The sequence below is a fragment of the Bos grunniens genome, chromosome 3, assembly GCF_055505025.1.
Source record: "Bos grunniens cultivar Pamir isolate PY7600 chromosome 3, Bosgru_T2T1.0, whole genome shotgun sequence".
NCBI lineage: Eukaryota > Metazoa > Chordata > Mammalia > Artiodactyla > Bovidae > Bos > Bos grunniens.
The window spans coordinates 32594367-32608088 of NC_141167.1; the positions used below are offsets into that span (position 1 = coordinate 32594367).

Sequence of the window (13722 nt, forward strand, 5' to 3'; positions counted from 1 at the left end):
GCTAGACCTAGTGGCCCATTTTTAATCATTAGAATACAGCAAAAGTAATGAGAAGTCAGTTGATAAATTAGGTTACAGAAAGGCTCTGGCTTCCTTCTTGCTGGCCACCCTTTGTGCCCCTCCCCCGACCTGCCCCACGTTGCTTACTCCGATGGAAGTCTGCTGCCATATTTGAGATCGGCCCTAAGGGGAGACCCACATGGCAAAAAGCTAAAGGCGGCTGCTGGCCACCAGTCTGTGAGGAATGGAGGCCTGCCAACAGCCACAAGAGCAAGCTTGGGAACAGATCCATCCCATGCCAGCCTTGAGATGGATGCAGCAGCCCTGGCCAACACCTTGACTGTAGTCTTATTAGAGATCCTGAGAAAGAACAACTAGCTAACTAGCTAAGGCCACCTACCATAACTGAGGAATCTACATGCTTCTTGGTCTAAGATGCAAAGTTTGAGGGTAAAGCAGCAATAGCTAACTAAAAGGTGTTTTAAAACAGAAAATTATATATATATACATATATATGTATATATATATATAAAACTTTTATTTATTTTTAGTCATGTAAATACAATCATCTTTTTTCAAGTCTGTTCAGGTGTCACTTTCATGAGCCTACCCTAATCACCCTACTGAAAAATTACAACTCAAGTCTACCTGTGTTCCCATGCTACCATATAATACACCAGCTTTTCAAATTTCCTCAATTCTTAAGCATCATCTTTGAACACTTTGCTGCTCAAAGTGGGGTCTCTGAACTAAAAGCATCAATATCAACATAGGAGTTTGTTAGAAATGCAAATCTTAAGGACAATTCCAGATCTACCAAGTCAAAATCTGTGTGATAGGAAATTCTCTAGCTGATTTACAGGATATCAATGTTTGATAAAAACACTATCCTAACATTCTACAAGACTGTCTTATTTATAAAATTTTACTGTTTTTTTTTTAATGTCTCTCACATTTCACCTGACCCCAATGAGAAGTGAAATACAGAAGTCACTGCTGATCCTGGTTTCCACCGTTTGGAAGAACCCAGTCTGCTTTTACAAAGGTAAACACAGAAATGAAAGAGATAGAGGGACTACACTTATGAAATTTTACAACCAATGCCACTTTGATCTAAGTGTGTGGTTTCTGCATCAGGAGTCACTCCAAATGAGAGAGTCAGAGCCCTCAACAAATCCCATACCTTACTCTCAGTTTGTCCCTAGTGATAAGCTGACTGAAATCTCTCTCCCATATGCAGCTTAAAAGATCCCAGGAATGATTCTGATTGGTCCTGAAACATCATTTACCTCCAGTCCAATGAAATGTATCTACAGAGCTAGAATTGAATACTTGCTCCAATCCAACCACACAGTTGAGGTGGTAAAGAAGCATCTCCGGGAGGAGAAAAGTGGATTTTCTTTTTCTGAAGAGGGGGAGAAAGTGCCTAGTGAATAGAATATCAAATGCTTGTTGAATTTTACAATTTTTTGCCCTTTAGGTGCTATTTCTCCACCTAAAATAGATACACAAAAGCCCTGATAATACCCACAACCTCCATAAACTAGCAGGTTGCTACTAAGCCTTCCTGAATCAGTTCAAGAATTACATCTTCTTTGAGATGCTCCCTAGCTCCCAGGGAAGATGTACAAATTCTTTACTGATCTTATTATATTCATCCACTCTATTGGAGAAAATAATTATTGCAGTAATTTAGTGTATTTGATTCAGTATGACAAATGCATTATTAAACACTCAAACTTTTATTTACCAATAAATACACACAAAAAATGAACGTTCATCCAACTCCTGAGCCTCTGGATTAAGCAGTGAGGAGACGGAGCAATGTTTGGGCTTTGCATAGTATTTTCACATTTTGCATGTTTATTTTGACATGATGGCACCATCACAGTTCAGTGGATTCTCTGCCCTTTAGAGCAGCACGATCTGTCAAGGTCATGTATAAAAACAGGCTCTTCCATCAACAACCGACATGCAGACTCCACGTCCACATGGGTTGCATCTGTCCCACATCTCCTGTCCCTTGCCCTCTAACAACTGCAGGTTAAAGGCCTCCCTGTCATTAGCATTGGGGATCCCCACCTGTCTCTCCACCTGGGAGACTCTCAGCAGTGGTGACAGATCTTACTGAATCACCTCGTCTTCTTTAGAAATGTTGTAAGGCCCCGGGGCGGCTGCTAATTACTAGACCTGTTTCTACTGTAGATGCCACTCTCCTTCCCCAGGAACAGCTTATCTGGAGAGCAGTGGGGGGAGCTATGGAGATGGGCATCTGCATCCTGGCAGCGCTCACGGACCGGCTCCCAGGAGGTAGGATCAGCAGCTGAGGACTGGCGGAGGGCAAATGTGGGTCAGCAGCAGCAGCTGCAAACAAGAGCTGCTGGCTGACTCTTCCATGACAGCTTTTCTACTCATATATTTGGAATCCAGGCACTTCCTCTACATTACTCACTGATGAATGATGCCTGCTTAGGCTAAAGCATCTTGAAGCCATTGAAAGTCCTGCCTCTTTCCCCTGCTTCTTTCTCTAGATATTGTCTGTCTCTTACAAACAACTGTCCCTCCCCTCAACATGCAAATACTTGGCGTGACCTCTGTGTGGCACATCAGCTCACAAGTTTTCTTTGGTGCATGGATGTTAGAAAAGTCTTTAACCCACACTACCTCTTCTGCTTGCCCACCTCCCTTAGAGATGCTGAAAAAGCCAAACACATGCTTTCTTGGCTTCCCTTCTGGCTGGAAGTGGTGATATGAATCCATTCTGGCACATAAAGAATAAACAGGGATGGAGGTCTCTTGCTTTTTGAGAGTTCTTCCTGGGGAATTTCTGGGGTTTTTTGTCTGTTTTGTTTTAAATCTATAATAAAAGAAAGGAGACAAATAATGAAAGCTCTACCGTAGCATCCTGGCTGTCATGGCTTCTTTGTGTTTTCAGTGATGTCATATGAGGATGTGGTACTTGTTTCTATGGTAGCTATTCTGGGACCATAAAGCATTAATCTAAGTATGACAGACAGTAGAAAGAACTTCAGCACCTGATCACATCCTTGAACTACTACACCGATCTTGGGACCACCTACCTTGGAATCTCTGCTATATGAGATAACAAAATGACTTTCTTCCTGATCACCTGCAACCAGGGTTTCATTTTGCTCTCACTAACAGTTTCGCATTCCACTCAAAGTTTCTCATGCTAACACGTCTTAAACTTTACAAAGTCAGAGAGAAGTGAATGAAGGCACAGATCTTCCCCATAAAAACATGCATACTCACAATTTTTGCCTACAATTTCAGGAGCATCACAGACCCCCTATAAGCCCACCCATGAATAATGCATTACTTTCGTGCTCATAGAAAAAACCTGTCTATAGATTATGTATATACACACACAGGATTATATAATCAATACTGATATATACAGAGCCCCAAGCACTCCAAGACATTTTAAATTTCTTTGTCTTACAAGATACATCATCATCTTCATCATTTGCTGAATGCCTACTATGTTGATGGTACCTAAGCAACTTTCTAAGTACTCTCTATATAATCTCATTTGATCTCTAAGCCCTGTGAGGTAGGTATTACTATTAGCTCCACCTTAGTGGAGAGGAACTGAGACTTAGACAGACTAAGTAAACTGCTCCAAGTCACAGGACGAGTAAACAGTAAAGTTAAAATCTAAACCCAGGGAGTGTGACTACACATCCCTTCTTTTAACATCTATGTTGTGCTGTCTCAATTCTGTATGGTAGACTAGGTACTATAATGGGGAAGTATATTAATAGTTTATAAATCACAAAAAATAGATGGAATTTTAACCTAAAGTGTTTGATTAACTAATGGTATTGGTTGTACATTTAAATGTTTTAAAATATAGCTGAATTCTTACAGTGTGGCTCGATCTGAATACAGGAGATGATAGAATGTCTTAAGTAAACTATTACATTTGTGTTACTTTAGGGTTTACGTAGATTTAATAACTAATCTGAATATAAACACCAAGTGCTTTCCATGTATCCCAGCCACTGTCAAGCATTTTATGTGCATTATTCTCCTTAAGCTTCCTAATAAACCTATAGGGTAACCTGAAGAGAATGTTACCATCCCCATTTTACAGATGATGAAACTGAGGCACAGGAAGGTAATGTGTGGAGGGACATACAGCTAAGAGAAGCAGATTTCAAGTCGGGTGAAAGCTTTACCATGCGTCACTGTGTTATACTGACTCCAGTTTCACCACTTGACTTGCATTGTCTTCATCTAGAACATGAACATTTGTAGTTGCATTTGCATTTTACTTAAGTTAAAAATCAAGTTTCCAACATGCAGTAACAATCCATTCCTTCTGACCTAGAAAGCAGGGCTCATGGCTTCTCTTGTGGCTTTGATTTCCAGAAAAGTGGAGTCAACCCACACTCTCTCTCTCTGCTCCAGACCTCTCTCCGGTCCTTAGTCACCACCTTGAGAATCTTACCAAGGCAATGGCATCAACCCTCATGTCTTGGCAGAGCATGCTCAGGTCCACACCTGTCATCCTGACTACTCTCTCAACTCCCAAGCTTTCATGGCCAGCTCTCCAATGGACCTTTTCTACACAGATGCTAAAAGGTCACTTCAAATCTGGTGTCTAAATACACCTGAAATTGCAGAATCTTAGAGAGGGAAGGGGAGAAGGCAATGGCACCCCACTCTAGTACTCTTGCCTGGAAAATCCCATGGATGGAGAAGCCTGGTAGCCTGCAGTCCATGGGATCACAAAGAGTCAGATACAACTGAGCAACTTCATTTTCACTTTTCACTTTCATGCATTGGAGAGGGAAATGGCAACCCACTCCAGTGTTCTTGCCTGGAAAATCCCAGGACGGGGGAGCCTGGTGGGCTGCTGTCTATGGAGTCGCACAAAGTCAGACACGACTGAAGTGACTTAGCAGCAGCAGCAGCAGAGAGGGAAGGGACCACAAAAAGCAGATGGTAAGAGTTAAAAGATTATGGTTTAGAGGTCAGAAAGCACGGGGTTCAAATCCTAGCTCTGAGCCCATTACTTCTGTTAAAGTGGAATAACTGTCACCTTTATTAAGGCTGTAGAAGGATTAAACATGATAATGGATACAAACTTGCTTACCGTAGTACCTGGCACATGTCACAGACACTCAGTACACAGCAGTCACATTTACTACTAGTAAAATGATCCACAAAATTCTGTTCATACACCGCATGCATGCATCTTTCCACAATACCCACGACAGATGGCCATCCAGGCGCCGCTAGAACATTTCCAAAGATAGAGAGCTCGCTCATCGCACCATCTCCCCAGGCAGCTGCTTCTATTATTGGATGGTTCTCACTGGCACCAAGTCTTCCCTATGTTGAGCCAAAATCTGCCTCGGTGAATTCCACTGGCCCTAGCTCTGCCCTGTGGAGTAGCGCAGCACACTTCTGCTCTCACACAACAATCAATCCTTTGGAAACAGCAATCAGGTCCTCGCCACACCCTCTCTTCTGAAAGCATTCATTCCCACACACCCCTTCCCTTGACATGATTTCTATAGTATCCACTATGTTCGCTAGTTTCTCAAAGAGTGGCTGTTGTTGTTCAGTCGCTAAGTCAAGTTTGACTCTTTGTGACCCTATGGACTGCAGCACTCCAGGCTTTCCTGTCTTTAACTATCTCCTGGAGTTTGCTCAAACCCATGTACATTTAGTCAGGGATATCATCCAACCATCTCCTCCTCTGTTGCCCTCTTTTTCTTCTGCCCTCAATCTTTCCCAGCATCAGGATCTTTTCCAAAGAGTTGGCTCTTCGCATCAGGTGGCCAAAGTATTGGAGCTTCAGCAACACTCCTTTCAATGAATATTTAGGGTTGATTTCCTTTAGGACTGACTGGTTAGATCTCCTTGCTGTCCAAGGGACTCTCAAGAGTTTTCTCCAACACCACAGTTCGAAAGCATCAATTCTTCGCCACTCAGCCTTCTTTATGGTCCAACTTTCACATTCGTACGTAAATACTGGAAAAACCACAGCTTTGACTACACAGACCTTTGCCTGCAAAGTGATGTCTCTGCTGCCTTTTTTCATAAAGCATGGTATCCAGAGGAGATACAGCCATTTAGTAGTTGTATGAGTGAATACTGTACTTCCATGAATGCATTTGAAAACTGTATTGTGATTTTCTTAGTAGCCAGATAAATAGTCACTGTTGCAGCATTAAGGGCATGAGGTTAACTAAATTAAACCTGGAAGTCTCCTCTTGTTGAGAGAGAATATACTGGGTCTTCCCCACCCAACCCTCTTCCCATCAACTCTGAGCTCCCACAACTTGATATATCCTGTAGACTTTAACCAACTGAGAACATTCTGAATCATTTTTGTGCCATCTATATTAATAACCATGCCACAATTCTTCATCCAAGCTATTGACAGTACTTTTTAAAATAGGTTCTCCTAAATGTTGTCCTCTGGAGAAGGAAATGGCAACCCACTCCACTCCAATATTCTTGCCTGGAGAATTCCATGGACAGAGGAGCCTGGTGGGCAACAGCCCATGGGGTTGCAAAGAGTTGGACATGATAGAGTGACTAACACACACACACACACACACACACACACACACACACACACACATAGAGTCATCCTCAAATTCAGCACTCAAGGCCTCCACTCTGGTTCATTTCCATCCACTTTAAGAAACCAGTGTTCAGTGAGAGATACTATTTAAGAATCTCAGGATGTACGAGAGCCCTTGTCCTTGAGAGGGAGGGAAGACAGACCAACAAATGAAAATGACTACATAGCACAGCAAATTCTATGATAGGAGACAGAAGTTAGGAAACAAGAGTCCAGAGGTGGCTCACGTATGTGGCCACATATTAGCATCACCTGGAGAGCTTCTAACTGCACACACCCCAAGCAAGTATATCAGAAGCTGTATGGGTGACCCAAACATCAGTACTTTACAAAGACCTTCAGGTGATTCCAACGCACAGCCAAATTTGAGAAACAATAGCCTACACAACCCCAAGTATTTCTCAAGCTTTAATGTATGCATGAATCACTGAGATATGTTAAAATTCAGGTGCTGAAATCTAAATGTCCATCAAAAGATGACGAATAAAGGAGATGTGGTATATATACACAATGGCATATTTCTCTGTCATAAAAAAGAATGAAATAATCCCATTTGCAGCAAGATGAACCTAGAGATTACCATACAAAGAGACAATTATCATATGATCACTGATATGTGGAATCTAAAAAACGTTACAAATGAACTTATTTATGAAACAGAAGCAGACTCAGAGACATAGAAAACAAACTTATGGTTACCAAAAAGGATAGTGGCGGGGTGTGTATGCAGATAAATTAGGAGTTTGGAATTAGCATGTATACGATAGGTAAACAAGTGCACTGGGACGACCCAGAGGGATGGTGTGGGGAGGGAGGAGGGAGGAGGGTTCAGGACGGGGAACACATGTATACCTGTGATGGATTCATTTTGATATTTGGCAAAACTAATACAATTATGTAAAGTTTAAAAATAAAATTTAAAAAAAATAGGTAAACAACAAGGACCTAATGTATAGCACAGGGAACTCTATGCAATATCTTATAATAAACTATAATGGAAAAGAACTTGAAAAAGAATATATATGTATAACTTAATCATTTTGCTATACACGCGAAACTAATACAACACTGTAAAGTAACTATAACTCAGTAATAAAAAAAAATCAGATGCTGAGTCTGTAGGTCTGAGGTGGAGGGTGAGATTCTGTATTTTTAATTCACTGCCAGGAGATGCTAAAGCTGCTGGTCCATGGACCACACATTGAGGAATGCAGGCCTAAGATATACCATCTAATTCTCCCTTAATTCCACCTTCAGTCTTGCCTCCTTATTTACTGCACACTGAACCTTTCATTCCAGCTGACTGAAAGAGACAAGCAAATGTAAGATAAATACAACGGCAGTTTGTTTATGACAGGAGCTGTGACAGCCCAGAAGAGGGCACCTAATGAGACAAGAGGCTGATGGTGGCTGAGGAAGGCTTCCCAGAAAAGGTTATGATTTCACTGAATTATACACAGGAAAGTTATCCCAGGCCCATCAAAGCACTAGACCTAGCTTTATAATCGTGGGAGGAAAAACAAAACCCAGAGCACATTCAGGAAACTTCAGTGTTTCTGAGTTCCATGGATTCAATCACTCATTTAGCTGTAGCTGTGGCCTGGGACTTTCCCTACAAGGTTGATTTAACCATAACAGAACTTTTATTACATGGAAGCAATATCTCTACAACCAGACCATGATGTCTTCAAGGGCAGAATCAGGTGCAAACACATTGGACATCCTCAGTCCGCAGCAAAGTGTCCAGCCCCTAGAGATCTCAGAGTATGTTTGGAAAATAATTAACAGTAACATTACTTTTTAAATCAGATTTTTCAGTTCCAGTCTTCTTTTTTTCTTCCTGAAGCACAGACTGCTGTAAGGAGTTAAAAGTTATTTACCGAGATTTCGAAAATGATGCAAACCACTGAGATTAGGGTAGAGAAATGTTACCAAGGCTAATTAGAAAAGAGGAACACTTCTGAGAGAGGGGTCAAGAGGTGGAGTTGGTATGAGGATGATGTGTACTTGTATCTGCAGATGGTGGGTGGGTTTCTGTCTAATCTGAGAGCAACACAGCCCATCCCATTCAGATGACTGACGTGGAGGAGAGAGAAGTTACCTGTTTCTGGGGCACATGAAACCGCAAAGGGCTAAGACAGAGGAAGAGTCAGCCTAATTCAAGCAGACATTATCGTCAGCCCTGGTTAATGGGAAACAATTAATACAATCTATTTTTATGCAGATTAAAACATTTCAAATTAACAGGTCAATCGCACTCATATGTTCTGAATTTGGGCTCCACCAGAGCCAGGTGAACCATTACGTGAACCAATCTAAACTTCATTACAGAGGAGGACGCCGACTCAGAAATTCACACGAAACTCAATTTGGAGTTAATCGCTCACATTTTTTTCTCACCTACCAGATATCCTAATTTAAAGACAGATCTGCTGGGCTCTCTCTTTTATGACAAAAGACAAAGAGAACATGAATTATTCATTAGCAGTAAAGGTATCATTTTATCTGTTTATTTTCCAATTAGGTGAAGTCAGATAAAGAAGCAGTCAATAAAACCAAGAGATTTTTCCCCCCCATTGTATGCAATTAAAAGTAGACCGTGTTAATGCGGGCCTTGGAGTCTATAAAAAAACATTCAGTTAGCAGTGTACATTGGAGAGGAGACTAAGATGGGAATTGCTTAAGGTCTAAATGCCTCCACATGGCAGGGCTCTGAAGGTCTTCCAGGGTAGCCCTCACCTGCCTTTCCTGCTGCCTGTATCTCCAAGCTACATCTCTAGCCAGTCCCCCTCCCCTCAACATCCATCCTCCTCAGCTTCGAAGCCTTTGCTCGGGCCCTGCCCTGGTTTTGCCAAGTCCTCTCTGCTTCCAGTAAACTCCCAAGTATTCTTTAAGGCACTGTTTTCCACTCTGTACTATGGGCTGTGCTTAGTTGCTCAGTCATGTCAGACTCTTTGCGACCTCACGAACTGTAACCAGGCTCCTCTGTCCCTGGGGGATTCTCCAGGCAAGAATACTGGAGTAGGTTGCTATACCCTCCTCCAGGGGATCTTCCCAACTCAGCGATCGAACACAGGTCTCCCGCATTACAGGTGGATTCTTTACCGTCTGAGCCACCAGGGAAGCCCCAAAATACTGGAGTGGGTAGCCTATCCCTTCTCCAGGGGATCTTCCCAACCCAGGAATTGAACCGGGGTCTCCTGCATTGCAGGTGGATTCTTTACCAGCTGAGCTACCAGGGAAGCCCACTTTCCACTCTGCATCCATTAAAAACAGTCTCGATCCTGTCTCGCCTCCCACCACCCTCCACACCAGCACATCACGGAGCAGCTCCCCTCCTCCATGCTCCAGTCACTCCATGTGTAGCTCTGTTTGGGTTTCAACTGATTCCTTCAGAACCACTCGAGATTCAGAGTTGAGGCTGTCTCCTTTCTGTACTGATATCTTGGTGTCCTGCCCCAAGTGGGGCTCTAGGAATGTTTGCCCCATTCCCAAATAAGCCTTGCCTGCTAGGCACATGGACTCTAGAGCCCACCCCCTGTTGTCTCCTTCCTCACCTTTTACTTCCCCTTTCCAGAGAAGCCACTAGACTTCCCTGAACTTCAATTCCAAGTTCCTTTCAGGCCAAGCTCAAGCTGAAGGCAGGCAGACAAGAGGCAGGAGGCAGAATAACTCACCTCCGCTGGCACTTAATGTACACCTTGCTGAATCTCTAGTACAAATTGCCCTGCCCCTCCTCTGGACTCTCAGACCCCAGTGTTTTTGCTGCAGCTAAAGGGGGTCAGTCTGCTTTGTAAGAGTAGGTTATACAATGAAGCAGAGTGGGAAGGAGGGCAAAGGTCAGAACTCAACCCTGCTGCTTTCAACAAACCACTTAACCTTCCTGAACCGTGTTCTCCTCACCTCCAGAAGGGTGATAAACATCACCTGCATGCAGGTTCAGTGTGAAGACTAAATGAAACACTATATGCATAGCCTGGTTCTATGGAAGTGCTGTGATTGTAACCAGATATTTACATATTTTACTATCTATCAGACTGTGAGCTTTGGAAGGACAGAGACCATGCCTTGTTGCTCTTTTCCCTAAAGCTCTGGAATCAAATTGCTGTTTGTGTCCCCCCTAAAATTCCTATGTTGAAATCCTAATCCCCAGTGTGAAGGTATTAGGAGGTGGGGCTCTGGGGAGGTGATTATGTCATGAGAAGGGAGGAGATTAGGTCATGAGGGTGGAGCCTTCACAAATGAAATTAGTGCTATTTTATAGTGTGTGTGTGTGTGTGTGTGTGTGTGTATATTAAGAAGCCCCAGAGAGCTCCCTCACCCCTCCTACTATGTGATACCGCAGTGAAGTCAGCAGTCTATACAGTCCTCAAGAGGGCCCTCACCAGGAGCTAACCATACTGGTACCCTGATCTAGACCTCCAGTCTCCAAACTTGTGAGAAATAAATTTCTATTGTTTATAAGCTGCATAGTTTCTACGGTACTTTATTAAAGCAGCCCAAACTAAGACACAAGCCAATCATCAGGACATCCATTCTCATGATCAAACGAAAAAGACAATGCTCATGTTCTGTCTGATCCAGACACATAAGATTCCCAAGCTGGAAGCAAGGGAGGGCAAACTATGACCTAATCCAACTTTTCCAAAAGTGACCTCTGGAGGAAAGTAGGAAACAGAAGTGTTTTGAAAATGGGTTCTATGTACAGGTGCATATGGAAAACACTCTCCTCTCCACTGCAGGATTTCTCAGAGCCTTTAGTGTTACCATGAACACTGTGATTGTTGGGAATGGCAGTCTCATACACAGAATCCCTCAACCTCTGTTCAGACACATAAGAATGGTCCCTGAGGAGCCTAGAATCCTCCTTTATCAAGTGCTAACAGTTGTGTCCGGCTTATTGCCTTTATGGAAATATTTTTTCCTGTTTCAGACTCAGTGTGTTCTCCTCTGTTCTGTTTAAGGATGTGCATCAGTGGCCCTCAGGTACACTCCCAACCTTCAATATTTCAGACTCCATGGTCAGGGCGTGTAGGCCAACTGCCTTGCTTTTGCCTTGAGGGATCAGCACCCACTACTGGGGCTGATTTTGTTCTGTCTCTTCACCACATAAGAGCTGTTCCATCCACTGCCTGACTGCACTGTTTCCTTAGCAACTCTGATACCAAGATGCAGAGTGCAGAAGTGCTTGGACTTCTACTACTGGTAGCTGGCACTGTGATGACCCTTGCTCCCCTTCATGGAGTAGAAGTCTTCCCCACCACCTTGCTCCCCTTCACTGGGAAATGATGCATGATGTTCTGCTCAACACCAAAAACATGGTGCAGGTAGCTTCCTAGTCAGCTCAGGCTGCCATAACACAAGACCACAGGCTGGGGGCTTCGGTAATACACTTACTTCTCACACTTCTGCAGGCCGGCAAGTCCCAGATCAAGGTGCCAGCAGACTGTTTCTGGTGAGAGCTCTCTTCCTATCTTGCAGATGGTGGCTTCTTGCTGTATCTTCACATGGCAGGGACAGAGAGAAAGCCCTCTGGTATCACTTCTTACAGGGCACTAATCCCATCATGGGGGCACTGCCCTCATGATCTCATCTAAACTAAGTGTCTCTCCAAAGCCCCATCCATTAATATCTTCACCTGTGGGTGCTCACTCAGTCGTGTCTGACTCTTTGTGACCCCACAGACTGTAGTCTGCTAGGCTCCTCTGTCCATAAGATTCTCTAGGCAAGAATACTAGAGTGAGTTGCCATGTCCTCCTCCAGGAGATCTTCCTGACCTGGGGATTGAACTGCATCTCTTGCATCTCCTGCATTAACAGGTAGATTTTGACTACTCACTGGCACCACCTGGTAAGCCAAATATCTTCACATCTGGAGGTTAGGGTTTCAGTATATGACTACTATTGAAACACAAACATTCAGTCCATATCAGGCAGCATTTCCCAACCTTTTCCCACACAGAACCCTCTTTACAAGAACTTTAGGTGGGACTACAAGCCCAGGATCACACTTGGGGATTTCCTAGGCTACTCTAGAGTATGAGCTGTTGGAGAAGAGAAAGAGCAACACTTATCTTCCAAGGGATTATCCCATGCATCACCATTATGCAGCACCAGGTGGCTTCCACAGAGGAGTTTGTTAGTAATTTTCCTGAGAGTATGAATGCATCTCTCCAGGACCTGTGGGGAAACTATCGTCCAGCCTTCCAGGGGTGCAGATGGGGCCTCTTTAGACCTGCTGCCAAATCTGGCAATCGAGCGTTCGAATGGTTCGCTCTGCCATGGAGGATGTCAGGGGAAAAAAGGTTAAGAGATCACCAAAATGAGAGCATGTGTCAGAACACACCTCCTGTGCCTTGGCAGGAGAAGGGAAATGTACATGCTCGAGCTTGCCAGAGAACTGAAACAGAATGCAAAGGAAAGGATTTCCATTCCATGGGCTAGGTGGCTCCACTATGGCCCCTAGAGATGTGAGTAGACGAATCACTGACTTTGCCAAAGTTATTCTTCCCCAAAGCCAAAGAGATAAAAATGTTTTAAAAAACGAACATGGGAGCCTCTTCTATAAATGCTGCTGGGAAAACTGGGCCACTACATGTAAAAGAATGATATTAGAACCGTTCCTAACACCATGCACAAAGATAAACTCAAAACGGATTAAAGACCTAAATGTAAGACCAGAGACTATAAAACTCTTAGAGGAAAACATAGGCAGAACACTCAGTGACATAAGTCACAGCAAGATCTTCTACGACCCACCTCTTAGGGAAGTGGAAATAAAACCAAAAACAAACAAGTGGAACCTAATTAAACTTAAAATCTTTTACACAGCAAAGGAAACTATAAACAAGGTGAAAGCACAACCCTCAGAACGGAAGAAAATAATAGCAAATGAAACGACTGACAAAGGATTAATTTCCAAAATACATAAGCAGCTCATACAAATCAATACCAGAAAAATAAACAATCCAATCAAAAAGTGGGAAGAAGACCTAAACAGAGATTTCTCCAAAAAGACACACAGACGGTTAACAAACACATGAAAAGATGTTCAACATCACTCATTATTAGAGAAATCCAAATCAAAACTACAATGAG

General features: G+C 43.1%; 1 protein-coding gene across 46 annotated transcripts in view; it reads right to left on the minus strand.

The window, feature by feature from the left end:
• Window positions 1-13722, minus strand: part of DAB1 (DAB adaptor protein 1) — a 1332660-nt gene that overhangs the window by 340975 nt on the left and 977963 nt on the right. Inside the window, exon 1 of one of the 46 annotated variants that reach the window (XR_015160076.1) lies at window positions 12023-12170. The exons of 44 other annotated variants lie outside the window; for them this stretch is intronic. The gene's annotated coding sequence lies outside the window, so the exon portion shown is untranslated. Of the gene's footprint in view, window positions 1-8726; window positions 8805-12022; window positions 12171-13722 lie in introns of those variants that run through there. One more of the 46 variants, XR_015160077.1, reaches the window with a different exon arrangement.